Source organism: Pseudophryne corroboree, chromosome 8, assembly GCF_028390025.1.
Source record: "Pseudophryne corroboree isolate aPseCor3 chromosome 8, aPseCor3.hap2, whole genome shotgun sequence".
In the NCBI taxonomy this organism is placed as follows: Eukaryota; Metazoa; Chordata; class Amphibia; order Anura; family Myobatrachidae; genus Pseudophryne; species Pseudophryne corroboree.
Window position 1 is genome coordinate 242,471,905 of NC_086451.1, and position 12,629 is coordinate 242,484,533.

Consider the following 12,629-nt stretch of genomic DNA (forward strand, 5'->3'; position numbering starts at 1 on the left):
CCTTTGGCAATGCGGCACCAGGAATTAACTCAATAGCACAATCATAAGGCCGATGGGGAGGCAGAATGTCCGCATTGCCTTTGGAGAAAACATCAGCAAACTCCTGGTATTCCACCGGAATGAGTTCTGGAATGATAGCTGCTACTCTGACTGGAAACGTGATACATTCCTTATCACAAAAAGTACCCCATTGTGAAATCTCCCCCGACCGCCAATCAATGGTGGGATTATGAAAGGCCAGCCAAGGGTGACCCAGAACAACTGGAACTGCTGGGCAATGGGTAAGATAGAACTCGATTTTCTCGGAATGTAGAGCTCCTACTGTAAGTAATACAGGGGGTGTACGGAGAGAAATAATCCCATTGGACAGCGGACTCCCATCTAAGCCATGCATGGTGACACACCTACCCAAAGGTAACTGAGAAATGCCTAAGGCCTTAGCCCAAGTTAAATCCATAAAGTTTCCTGCAGCTCCACTGTCAACAAAAGCCGACACCGAAGAACAGAGGCTGCCAAAGGAAACTTTAACTGGGACTAAAAGGGAGTTATTCGAGGAGATAAGCTGCAGACCTAGGTGAACCCCCTCACAATTCACCTGGTCAAAGCGTTTCCCGACTTGTTCGGACAATTACGAGCAAAATGTCCCTTACCCCCACAGTACAGACAAAGACCAGAATCTTGCCTTCTGGCTCTTTCCTCAGGAGACAGCCGGGAGAGACCCATCTGCATGGGCTCCTCTACGTCTTCAGGAATGGAATATACACACGGACTTGACCTTACAGGTGCTCCTCTTTCAGCCCTCCGCTCTCTGAGACGACGATCAATCTTAATAGAAAGCTCCATGAGTTTATCGAGAGTCTCAGGAGCGGGGTACTGAAGGAGACTGTCTTTTATAGACTCTGATAAGCCGAGGCGAAACTGACTGCGCAGGGCTGGGTCATTCCAGCCACAGTCGTTCGACCAACGGCGAAACTCCGTACAATAAACCTCCGCAGGATTTCTACCCTGTCTGAGGGCGCGCAACTGACTTTCAGCGGACGCCTCTCTATCAGGGTCATCATACAAGAGCCCTAAAGACTCAAAAAAAGCGTCAACTGACAACAATGCAGGATCCTCTGCTCTTAAACCAAATGCCCAGGTCTGAGGATCCCCCTGGAGCAAAGAAATAATAATCCCGACCCGCTGAGATTCAGTACCCGAGGAAGTCGGTCTTAAACGAAAATAAAGTTTACAGGATTCTTTAAAATTAAAAAACTCTTTTCTATCACCAGAAAAACGGTCAGGCAAAAGCATTTTTGGTTCAGGGACTACCCTTGGGGAAGCTCGCAAAAGATCTTCCTGCGACTTCACCCGAAGAGAAAGATCCTGAACCATCTGAGTAAGTTCTTGAATCTGGCTGACTAAGAGCTGACCAGGATTTGGCCCTAAACCTGTTGGATTCATGAGGCCGACAAACTCTCACAAAACTGAATGAGAAAAAATTAAACCCTGTTTAATTTTAAGTTTTGGTATGGCCGGTAATAATGTTATGATTCCAGCACTCTGGTCAGAGGAGATCTTATGGCAAGGACCGGAGCACTGGAACGGAATGCTGGGGAAGGGAGCAGGACAGGAAATTAGCCCCTGGCGCCCTAACTCTGTTGTCTCACCCGTGTTGTCAGAAATCCCCTGCGAGACTATGGTTTCTTGAGCCCTTGGCAGCCGCGTTTGAAGGGCGGATTATGTCTGCCCAACTCCGATGCCCCCCGGTCTTAATGAGAGACAAAGGGAAATCCGAGACAGGGTGATAACAAGAGGCCCTCTAACTAAACAACCAGGCCAGGGGCTAAGCTAACTCAAAACTTATAGTATGTGCGGAGAAACCGCCAGTGAAAAGGACAACCAAAATATCCACTTGTCCAATTCTCCTACCCAGCACCGCCGAGTACCAGAGAGGACTTGTGGAAGCGGAACCCTCCACAAATGCTCCAAACACAAAATATAAAAGGCAAAGCGGCTGAGCCGCAACACACGGCAGAGCCGCAACTCACAAACACCACTGGATATAAAACGGTGATCAGTCAGGACTCCTGGGAACCAAACGACCTCCTGGGATTAGATGACAACTCCCGAATACCGGACTTCTGAGGACTGGAATGACCGGATACAGCAGGACTGGAAACAGACTCTCACCAAAAAAGGCAGCATGCAGGAAGCTATTACCGGCGTCTGTGAGAAGCCCTGGGAGTGTATTTAACAAGGAGTCCTCCAATCAGCTGCTTAAAGGCTGATTAGAATAAATGCCGTGCAGCTGCCTTGCTGCACGGCCAGAGAGCAGGTGAATATCTTAATTTCCTAAAGCCTAGCAACGGGGAACGCAGTCCGCCAGTGGCGTCCCCGTTGCTAGGGTCCGTGCGGCTCAGCGCGCCCGGCGTCTAGCGTTGCTAGGGAGCCGGCGGCTGTACACGCACGGCGTCTCTAGTTGCTAGGCGCCGGGCCGCGCAGACAAGCGGACCCCGGCGCCTAACAATAACTCTAGTACGAGGCTGAAGAACCCTGCAGCTGTGACAGTCGAATACTGCAGCTGTGGTTTTCAGTTGAGACTGTGGAATACTGCGACTGTGCCTTCAAGATGAAACACTGCAACTGTGCCTTTAAGTTGAGACTGTGGAATACTGTACTGTGCCTTTAAGATGAAACATTGCAACTGTGCCTTTAAGTTGAGACTTGTGGAAATACTGGATATCAATGGTAACACAAATGTAATCCAAACTGGGTAACAAAGGAACAGAGTTTTTACAGGAACTGAAGTACAAGGATTACCTTTAGGGAGCTCAGCTTCAAAGCTCACACAGAGCTGTATGTGACACGAGGAACTGGCAGCGTTTCCAACTCCAGCCTTCAGACTTATACTTCCTGGTCCTTGGTGATTGGTGAGCAGTGTCAGGTGATTCAGAGAGTCTCAGGCTGGCACAGGATTGGACAGCTCTGGGTCAGGTGAACAGTCACTGTCATGTGAGTACTCTAGACTAGGCTGTGAAGTGGAGCGAGGCCTATCAGGCCGAGAGAACACTGAAGCCTGAACTTCTGCATACAAACAGACCTTCCAGGCAGAGAACTCATGACTCAGGAAACTCATGGTGCTGACAAGCTGTTTATCTCAGTGAGCAAAACGGCACAGGATCCAGGACAGATGGCTGGGGTAAGTCACCAAATACGAGAACTACAGTCAGGATCATGACACTGGGCATGGGCAGACTGGACAGGAACTGGATACTGCAGATCAGACTTCTTCACAACTCCTGTACATGGTGCAGACAGTGAGGTAAAACCAGCAGTTAATTTCCAGATAGGAGAACTTGATGAAGAGGATACAGCACTGTGAACAGCCTGAGACTGAAATCCCTTAAAATCCTGGTTCATGCACTTCCAACTCTTTGGACCAGAACATTGGACTCTCGCCACGGGACTGGATCACCAGACTCTCTCTCTGGGACTGGATCATCGGACTCTCTCTGTAACTGTTTCATCGGACTCTCTCTCTAGGACCGGCTCATTGGACTCTCTCTCTGGGACTGGATCATCGGACTCTCTCTCTGGGACCAGATCATCGGAACTCTCTCCCTGGGACCGGATCATCGGACTCTCTCTCTCTCTGGGACCGGATCATCGGACTCTCTCCCTGGGACTGGATCATTGGCTTCCCCTGCTGGGGCCAAGCCATTGACCTCAACATCGGATCCCTCAATTAGAGTCAGACATTGGTTTCCTCTACTGAGGTTGGCAAATCCAGTGCCCCTCCAGGGGGTGCAGAGCTAGAGGACTCTTCAGAGATTGTAGAGTTGGAAGCATTTCCTAGGGCTACAGGACCAGGGGTTACCCTGGGAATGAAGGATCCGTGTACCCATAGTTGGTTCCCAAATCTAAACTTGGGAGTTTGGGTTAAAGGCCCCCAGTTATAGACCTGACCCTCCTTTTGGGAACCCATGACACCTTCCTTGGGATTCGTGGAGTCTGGAGCCGCCACAAGAGATGGCTTGGCAACCAGTACCTTGATATGTTGAGCATCACTTTTACCTGACTTGGCAACCGCAGTACCAACACAAAGGAGCAGAGAAGACTTAGACAAGGAATTGTTCAGAGCACAGACTAATAGGACTATGACAATGTACACAAAAAGGCCAGAGAAAGACTGAAGTGGAATGGGACTGTAGTTATAGAGAAACAGGTGGCGGTATGTATAAAGCAGCTATATGTAAATGATATGATACTGGATAACAACAGAAAGATACAGACAAGACAAAGAACAAGTATAGTGTGGATAAATCCCCACTGCAGCTAAAGCCAAGACAGACAGGAATCAGGCATAACTTGGTCTGGCAAGGAAACTTTAGCACAGGATCTCACAGTACAAGAATATAAAACAAAGAGCCAAAGTCTTCCGCGGCAAACAGGATCTATGACCAGCAGGGAGTAATGGGCAGACTAGGAATATAAAGAGAGCACCAACCAATGGCAAGGTTCAATGCAGCCAGACCCCTTTAATTACTAACTCAGTACAACTGTGCTATTGCACATCACCCAGGCTCCTGACTTAACAAGAACCACATGTTGAAGTCAAGTAGCAAAGCACTCACAAACAGGTGTGTTGCAACACACAGAAGCTAGTCTCCAGGTTTCTAAGAGACAGCCAGATCAGAAAGCAGGGATGAGCTGCTTCTGCAACTCATAACACACACTCAATTAACATTTCCACAGCTGCCCGGGGTGCTCACCTAATGATCCTCTGATGAAGACATCCAATATAACATTTGTAAATAAATAAGGTGCACTCACCAGAAACTTTTTATTGCAGGCAAAAAAGTAGTTGGATTACTCTCAAGTCACCATATTACTGTATGTCGTTTTTCTCAAGACATATCCATAGACAGGAGTGGGAAGACATACATCACAGTGTGCTAAGTACCCCTAAATACCCCCATGCCTTAATAAGCGACTCCTTCCCAAACAACTCAGTTAGAGACAGGAAGTGACATCACCTACTATTAAATAGGCTATAAGCTACTCAAATAGGGACAACCAACTACCCCTGGAGCATCTCACAACTGTATTGGTGCTGGTTAGCACTATACAAATGCCTGGAACTACAAAAAAAAACAGTTAATACCTCAAAAACCACAATCTCACAGCTTTATTTGTAGCATGCATTCCACTTGACTGGAAGTTAATGGCCGATGTGTTCCAAACACTGGAAGTAGCATCAAATGATGCAGAAACAGTGCTACATGGTTCCATAAAGCTGTGGAACACAAATAGGAAGCAACAAAACCATTCCACATTATCACTAACACACATACAGTAGATACAGTAGATAGTGATAATGTGGAATGGTTTTGTTGCAGTAGATCTGTTTATATCAATAAAGCAATGCCCACAGTATAACAATTACCTCTATGGCATGGGCAGCAATACGGAGGCTACTAGCACAGTACATACAACAAATACTATAAGAAATACAATAAAAACATACTTATTGGAGACATTATTAAGCCAATGAAGAATAATACACAAATACAAAAAATGAAATAGAAAAAAAATAAGAAAAATATAAAAAAACCAAAAGCAGTCTTTTTAATTTTCTATATGCAGACCAGTTGCCAAGAAACGCCATCAATACAAATAATACAAAAAGGTATTGTGATAGCCGGGCAACACCATGTTCATCAGTGATTTTAAAAACCATCGTCACGCCAGGCCATCTCATCACATAAGCAATCAGTTTATTCACAGTTCAGACAGGGTTATCACGACAATAACATTTCAATTCTTGTTCTCTCTCCAGCGTAAGATTCATATGGGTTACATCAGGTTACATTTCTTTTAATTCACTTCACTGGCAATAACAGCATTAACAATGATGTGACAGCATTACAGTACAGTACATACCAGCGCGATCTCTGGGAATCAGTAGTGCGGCGTCCGCAAACTGAGATTCATTTCGGTGTGCTCTCCCCCATTCGCTAGGGGCTTTATCTAAACGGGATCTCTCATGGACACATTACTGGGGGCCTTCCGCCAAACGTGGTTTCCTACCACTCACCCAGATCGTCCTCTCCCGCAGACTCACACCTTCCATCCTGCTTCTTGGGTACCCCTGAAGGTGAGTATCCCCTTTATTTCTTCCACTGATTGTTCATACTGTAGCTGCTCTCACACTGCAAATCTGGATATCTCTTGCTCTTCCTACCAGCACCTACATGCTGTTCCATAATGCCAGGGACTGTGGAGTACCATGCTTGTTCCACAGTCCCCAGACTGCGTTTCTCCTGGACACTTAGCCTGTGCCTTCCATCCTCAGTACTCAGCTCACACTGAATTCTAGCCTGTGTCTTTTCCTTGTCCTAAAAACCCCCTAAACTTCCTGTCGTAACCTCCTACATGTAGCATTGTCTACCAGAACTGGTTTTGGGGCCATAAACTCCCACACTCACTGATAAGAATTAAATGGCTTTTGAAACTTCCCAATATCTGCTAACATTCCAGTATGCCACAGTATGAATGCTGCAAAATAATAATGCAGAAAAAATCTTGATGGAAAAACTTTTACTGCAGAAAAATATTCAGATGATTGTATTTATTAAGGCCCTTTGGGGAAACTGTATCAACTAGGTGTATACATATTGATCTGCTATGTAACACCAAGATGGCTGCATCACCTTTTGCATGCTCCTGATCATCTCCATAAAACAGCTGAAATTCACCACAACTGACCCATAAATCATCGTAAATATCCAAGGACTTACCTTTAACTTGTTCTACTCTACGCGGACATCTGATCAAAACCAACGGATTGCATTCCTGCGCTGAGATACACACTAGATTGAAACCTCTGCAACTCTCCACTTAGAAGTCCTTCAGTTTGGAATCTACTGTGCTCTGCATTGGACATCCCAGACAAGGTACTGTGAACTACAACCTATATTTGGCTCCATCCAGCCCCTCACTTAGACATCATTCACCTCTGTTCTCTGACCAAAAAATAACTGACTTCTTGCATTAATCAACTAATATACAGCATATTCACGCTCTGAATCACTGAAGGGTCACTGCTCACTTCAATTTGCAAGAGCCATTCCAAAGGACACATGTTATCACTACCCCCCACAAGAAATTTACTTCAAAGGCCTCTCACACTGAGATCTTTCACACCTACACAACAGGAATTGGATTCTAACACCTCTCCACAAGCCTGCTTTTGACTAAATCAGCAACAGAAAAAGCAGTTATTTTATTTACAGTATCACTTGTTTCAAATATACCCATTGTATTAAGGAGCAGCAATAGGTTACAGCAACAACGATTATAGCGATTACAATCTAAGATGGCGCCGCAGATGGCTGCCTCGGAGCTACGCAGCTCAGCCAAAATACCTGTTTCCCCTTGTTTTCCCTTGCCCTTGTCTACCCCACCGGTGACCAAATACAGCAGGGAAGCCCTCCTTAGTTGGAGCGCTCCCGAGGTGCTTACCACACGTTCGGGCCCGTCGGCGGGCAGATCAGCGGCCCTTGCAGCCCTCGTTGCCCTTGCTGCCCTGTGTGGCAAGGATGCAGACGTTGTGGACACCAAAGTGGATGACCGAGCAGCCGCGCCCCCCCGCAGCCCAGGTGGCGACTGGCGGATGGATCACCGGCCCCGGAAAGAGAATGACGGAGGCCCTCATGTCGGCCCTAGTAGAAGGACCTGGACTCAGAGGAGAGGCTGTCGCGCAGGCGCCCTAGTGAGGTGGCGGCGGCGAGGGCACCGGTCTGCACTACCCGCGATCCTGCTTTCGAATGTGCGCTCACTGGCAAACAAGTTCGACGAATTGTCCCTCCTTCTGGGCAGCGCAGGGTCAGGCATTACAGGGTCATCTATCCTCTGCTTTACGGAGACGTGGCTGGACGACCATATTGCGGACAACCCGTTGTCTCTGCCGGGCTTCAGTCTCTTCAGGGCCGATCGCTCCAAGGTTCTCTCAGGAAAAACGAAGGGTGGTGGCATCTGCTTCTACATCAACGACGGATGGTGCACCAATGTCACGATCATAGGCAAATCATGCAGCCCTCACCTGGAGATGCTGAGTATCATCTGCAACCCCTTCTATTCCCCCCCGGGAATTTGCCTCAATTGTCCTTGTGGGAGTGTACATCCCCTCCCTCGTCTGCGCGAACGAAGCCCTGCACCACCTGGCCATATGTATATCCGACATAGAACAAAAACACCCAGACTCTCTGCTTATAGTACTGGGTGACTTCAACAGAACTAACCTGAGCAAGGAGCTACCTAAGTACAAACAACAAGTCACGTGTCCCACTAAGGAAGGGCGCACCCTTGATCACTGCTACACTACCCTCAAGTCTGCCTTCCGGTCTATCCCGCGAGCTGCACTCGGCCTATCTGACCACTGCCTCGTCCACCTACTCCCTACCTATACACAGAAGGTGAGAGCAGTTAAGCCTGTCGTTAAGACAGTCAAGAAATGGACCAATGAGGCCAAGATGAAGCTCCAGGCCTGCTTTGACTGCACGGAATGGGGGGTCTTTGAAGCCTCGGCAACCGACCTGAATGACTTGACAGACACTGTCACATCCTACATCAGCTACTGTGAGGACATGTGTGTACCTACCAAGACTTACCGCATTTACAACAACAACAAGCCCTGGTTCAATGCCCAGCTCAGGCAACTTCGTCGAGCCCAAGAGGAGGCCTATAGCAGCGGTGACAGAGCACTATACAACCGTACTAGGAACTCTCTGACTAAAGGAATTAGGTTAGCAAAAAAGCGGTTCTCGGACAAGCTGACAAACGATCTCTCCACCAATGACCCCGTATCTGTATGGAAAGGAATGCAATCCATAACCAACTATAGGAAAACATCAAAGTCCACCGCCATGCACCAAGACCTTGCAGATGAACTGAACCACTTTTATTGCAGGTTCGCAAAAGAAGTCCCCTGCAACCCAAACAATCACCTCTACGATGCCCCGAACACCGACGGCCAACCCCAGGCACTGCAAGTCACCCAAGAAGAGGTGGAGGCATTGTTCAAAAGGACCAAAACCAGGAAAGCTCCGGGTCCTGACGGAGTGTCACCATCTGCCCTAAGAGCATGTGCGGGTCAGCTCGCCCCCATATTCACCAAGATCTTCAATAAATCGCTGGAGCTACAGAAAGTCCCTTCCTGCCTCAAAAGGTCTACTATAGTCCCGGTCCCCAAGAAACCCACTATCACGAACCTGAACGACTACAGGCCGATAGCACTGACGTCTGTGGTCATGAAAACGTTCGAGCGTCTGGTTTTGAATCACCTGAAAACTGTGACTGGCCCCCAACTGGACCCCCTGCAGTTCGCCTATCGCTCGAATCGGTGTGTCGAGGATGCAGTCAACCTGGGCCTGCACTACATTCTACAGCACCTAGACATTCCCGGTAACTACGCGAGGGTCCTGTGTGTCGATTTCAGCTCGGCCTTCAATACAATCGTCCCCAGCATCCTGCACCCTAAATTACTTCGCCTAGGGGTCCCAGAAGCTACCTGTTCCTGGATAATAGACTTCCTGACAGATAGGACACAGGTGGTGAAAGCGGGGGAATTCACCTCTCAAGCGCGGTCCATCAGTACAGGGGCCCCTCAGGGCTGTGTCCTCTCACCCCTGCTCTTCTCCCTGTACACAAATGACTGTACCTCAGAGGCGCAATCAGTAAGGATCATCAAATTCGCCGATGACACCACCGTCATCGGCCTCATCAAGGATGGGGACGAATCGGCCTATAGACGGGAAGTAGACCGGCTGGCCCAGTGGTGCATCCACAACAACCTTGACCTCAACCCCCTCAAAACTGTCGAGATGATAGTGGACTTCAGGAAGAAGTCATCTAGTGCACCTCCGCTAACGATTGCTGACAGTGTGGTATCGCTAGTGGACTCCTTCAAGTTTCTAGGGACCACAATCTCCAGGGACCTTAAATGGGGGTCCAACACTGACGCCACTGTTGGGAAAGCGCAGCAGAGGTTGTTCTTCCTCAGGCAACTAAGGAAGTTCAACATCCCACAGAAGCTCCTGCTCCTCTTCTACTCCGCGATTGTGGAGTCGGTACTGTGCTCCTCGATACTCGTATGGTACAGCTCCGCCAGCGCGAGGGACATATGCAGGCTCCAAAAGGTGGTCAGAACCGCAGAGAAGATCATCGGGGCCGACCTTCCCTCAGTCCAGGACCTGTACTTGTCCAGAGCTAAAAAGCGGGCAATGAAGATAGTAAAAGACCAGCTACACCCCGGCCACAGCATGTTTAACTTGCTTCCTTCAGGCAGGCGTTACAGGGCTGTCCCCGCCAGATCCACCAGAAGCCTCAAAAGTTTCTTTCCCCAAGCTGTCCGCCTGCTGAACTCCTGAACATTGACTGACTAGACGTACATGTAACTCACTTGTGTCCCTACGGTATACCTATCTGTGTAACTTTACTTGCCCCCCCCCCCAAACACACACACACACACACACACACACACACACACACCTGCTTACCTGTTACCTACTTGGCTGTTGTATAGCAAACCGAAGACAAATTCCTAGTATACGTAAGTATACCTGGCCAATAAAGCTGATTCTGATTCTGACATCTGGCTTCTTTTCTTAGCAAGAATAAGCCCCTATCTCTTCCCCTTTTCCGGGGTTGTCCCCAATTGATAACCATATTGTTACAATTCACCTGCCTCTAATGTTTGGCAGGTGAATTACAAGGAGAGGATCACTACTGGAGGTGTAGGCAGAGTGACATAGAAATGGTTAACCAGACTTGACTGTGGAATACTGTAATAACTTGAACGAGTTGTAGCAGAATTAAGTTTAGCAGACTATGGACTCTCCCTTTAATACTGGAATGTGCAGCACCACACTTTACACTGATTATGGACAGCAGATGAGTAATATAACAGCTAAGAGCCAGGACTTGAATACAGGACTAGAATGTATCACAATCACTGTTGCAGGTAATGAATGTCCACAGAAGTGTAGGAATACTAAGTACTTTATTATAGCAGTGGTATACTAAGGTATTACAGAGGAATCACAGTAACAATCCAGGGTACTATATGAGCAGAGAGTAAATGGTTTTTCAGACTGACACTTGCAGCAGAGTAATGAGATAGTTGAACAAGGAACCAGAGTAATATAATCCACGGAACTCAGATTGCAGGACTTGTACAATAAAGCTGAACAGCATGCAGGCATAAAGGAAGTCCATAGTAATATGTAACACAAGTAATGAATACTAGAGAATCCACAGGGCACAGTGAAAGTCCATAATACTTAGCTAGGTAGTCCTGGAACAAGAACAGGAGTTGCTGGATAACATGAACTGATAGACCGGGCTTCTCGGCATGAACTGGAGCTAGGACTAAGACACCAGGCAAAGCAGATAGTTTAGGCAGGAAAGTAGTATAATATCACCGGCGTTGGAGAACTCAGCTAGCTGGTTTTTAACAGCCACACTAACCAATGAACAAGGTCAGGCTGGGAATGTTAACTCTAATTACAAACCCTGTGCACCTGCTGAGCTGCATGTACACAGAGCCAAAGGAACAGAACACACAGATGGATCAGCTGACACCAGATACATACTGAACAGAATCCTAACAGTACCCCCCCCCCCCCCCCCTTCAGGGTGGACTCCGGACACCCGAACAGGACTAAGAGAAAAAGTCTTATAGATAAATCATAAATTCATGATCTCCGACGATGCTTCTTCTTACGGGACCGTTTTGGTTTTACCATTGGAAGCATAAAGACATTGTCATAGCTTACAGGTGACTCCAGTAACAGAGTTTCTTCAGCTACTGAGTCATAATCCGAATTGGAGTCAACGTCACAAGGCAAAACCACAGCTTTCTTAGCAGGAGATAAAAACTTGACAGACTGAGCAGATGATGGGTTCAAATGACAGGAATTTCCAGAAGACCAATTGTATGGGGAGGAGAATGACATACAGCCAGAAGTTATGTACTTGGTTTGTTGTTTTGGAGAAGATTTAGGAAGCCTGCAGTTTTTGTGAGATGAAGAGTCATTCGTGCGCTGGTTCCTCAAAGGTGATCCGACTTCAGTAATAGAAGGTTCTTTCGTGGACAAGGCAGGACTCCCAGAACATTCAGAAAAATCTATTTCAGGACCACTAAATCTTTTAGTTACAGCATTACTGAAGGCTTTCAAGTCTTGAAGAACAGGATCGTTGGAAGAGATGAGTGGTTTAAGCCATTCCAGAGCCTCCCCCTTGAAGGCCATGCCCAAGAATAGAATTACCTCAGCATTAGAGGAAAGGCATGGACCCAATTCCCGAACTTGAAGTAACAGATCTCAAAATTGCTCCAACCTCCCATTAAAGATAATAGGGTCTGGGTCTTGGTCAGGATCAAAAGAATGAGAGTCTTTAGCAGGACCAACAGACTGGACTTTCTTTTCAGGCTTGACAGAAGGAAGAACTTTGTCAGAACCAACAGGACATGAAGCCCCTACTTGAGACTTACGAAACTTAAGGTTCTTCCCGGGAACCGGTAGGGCAGGAAATTTCTCTTTAAGATTAGCAAGACATGGAGACTCATTAGCAGAAGCAGTTAAATT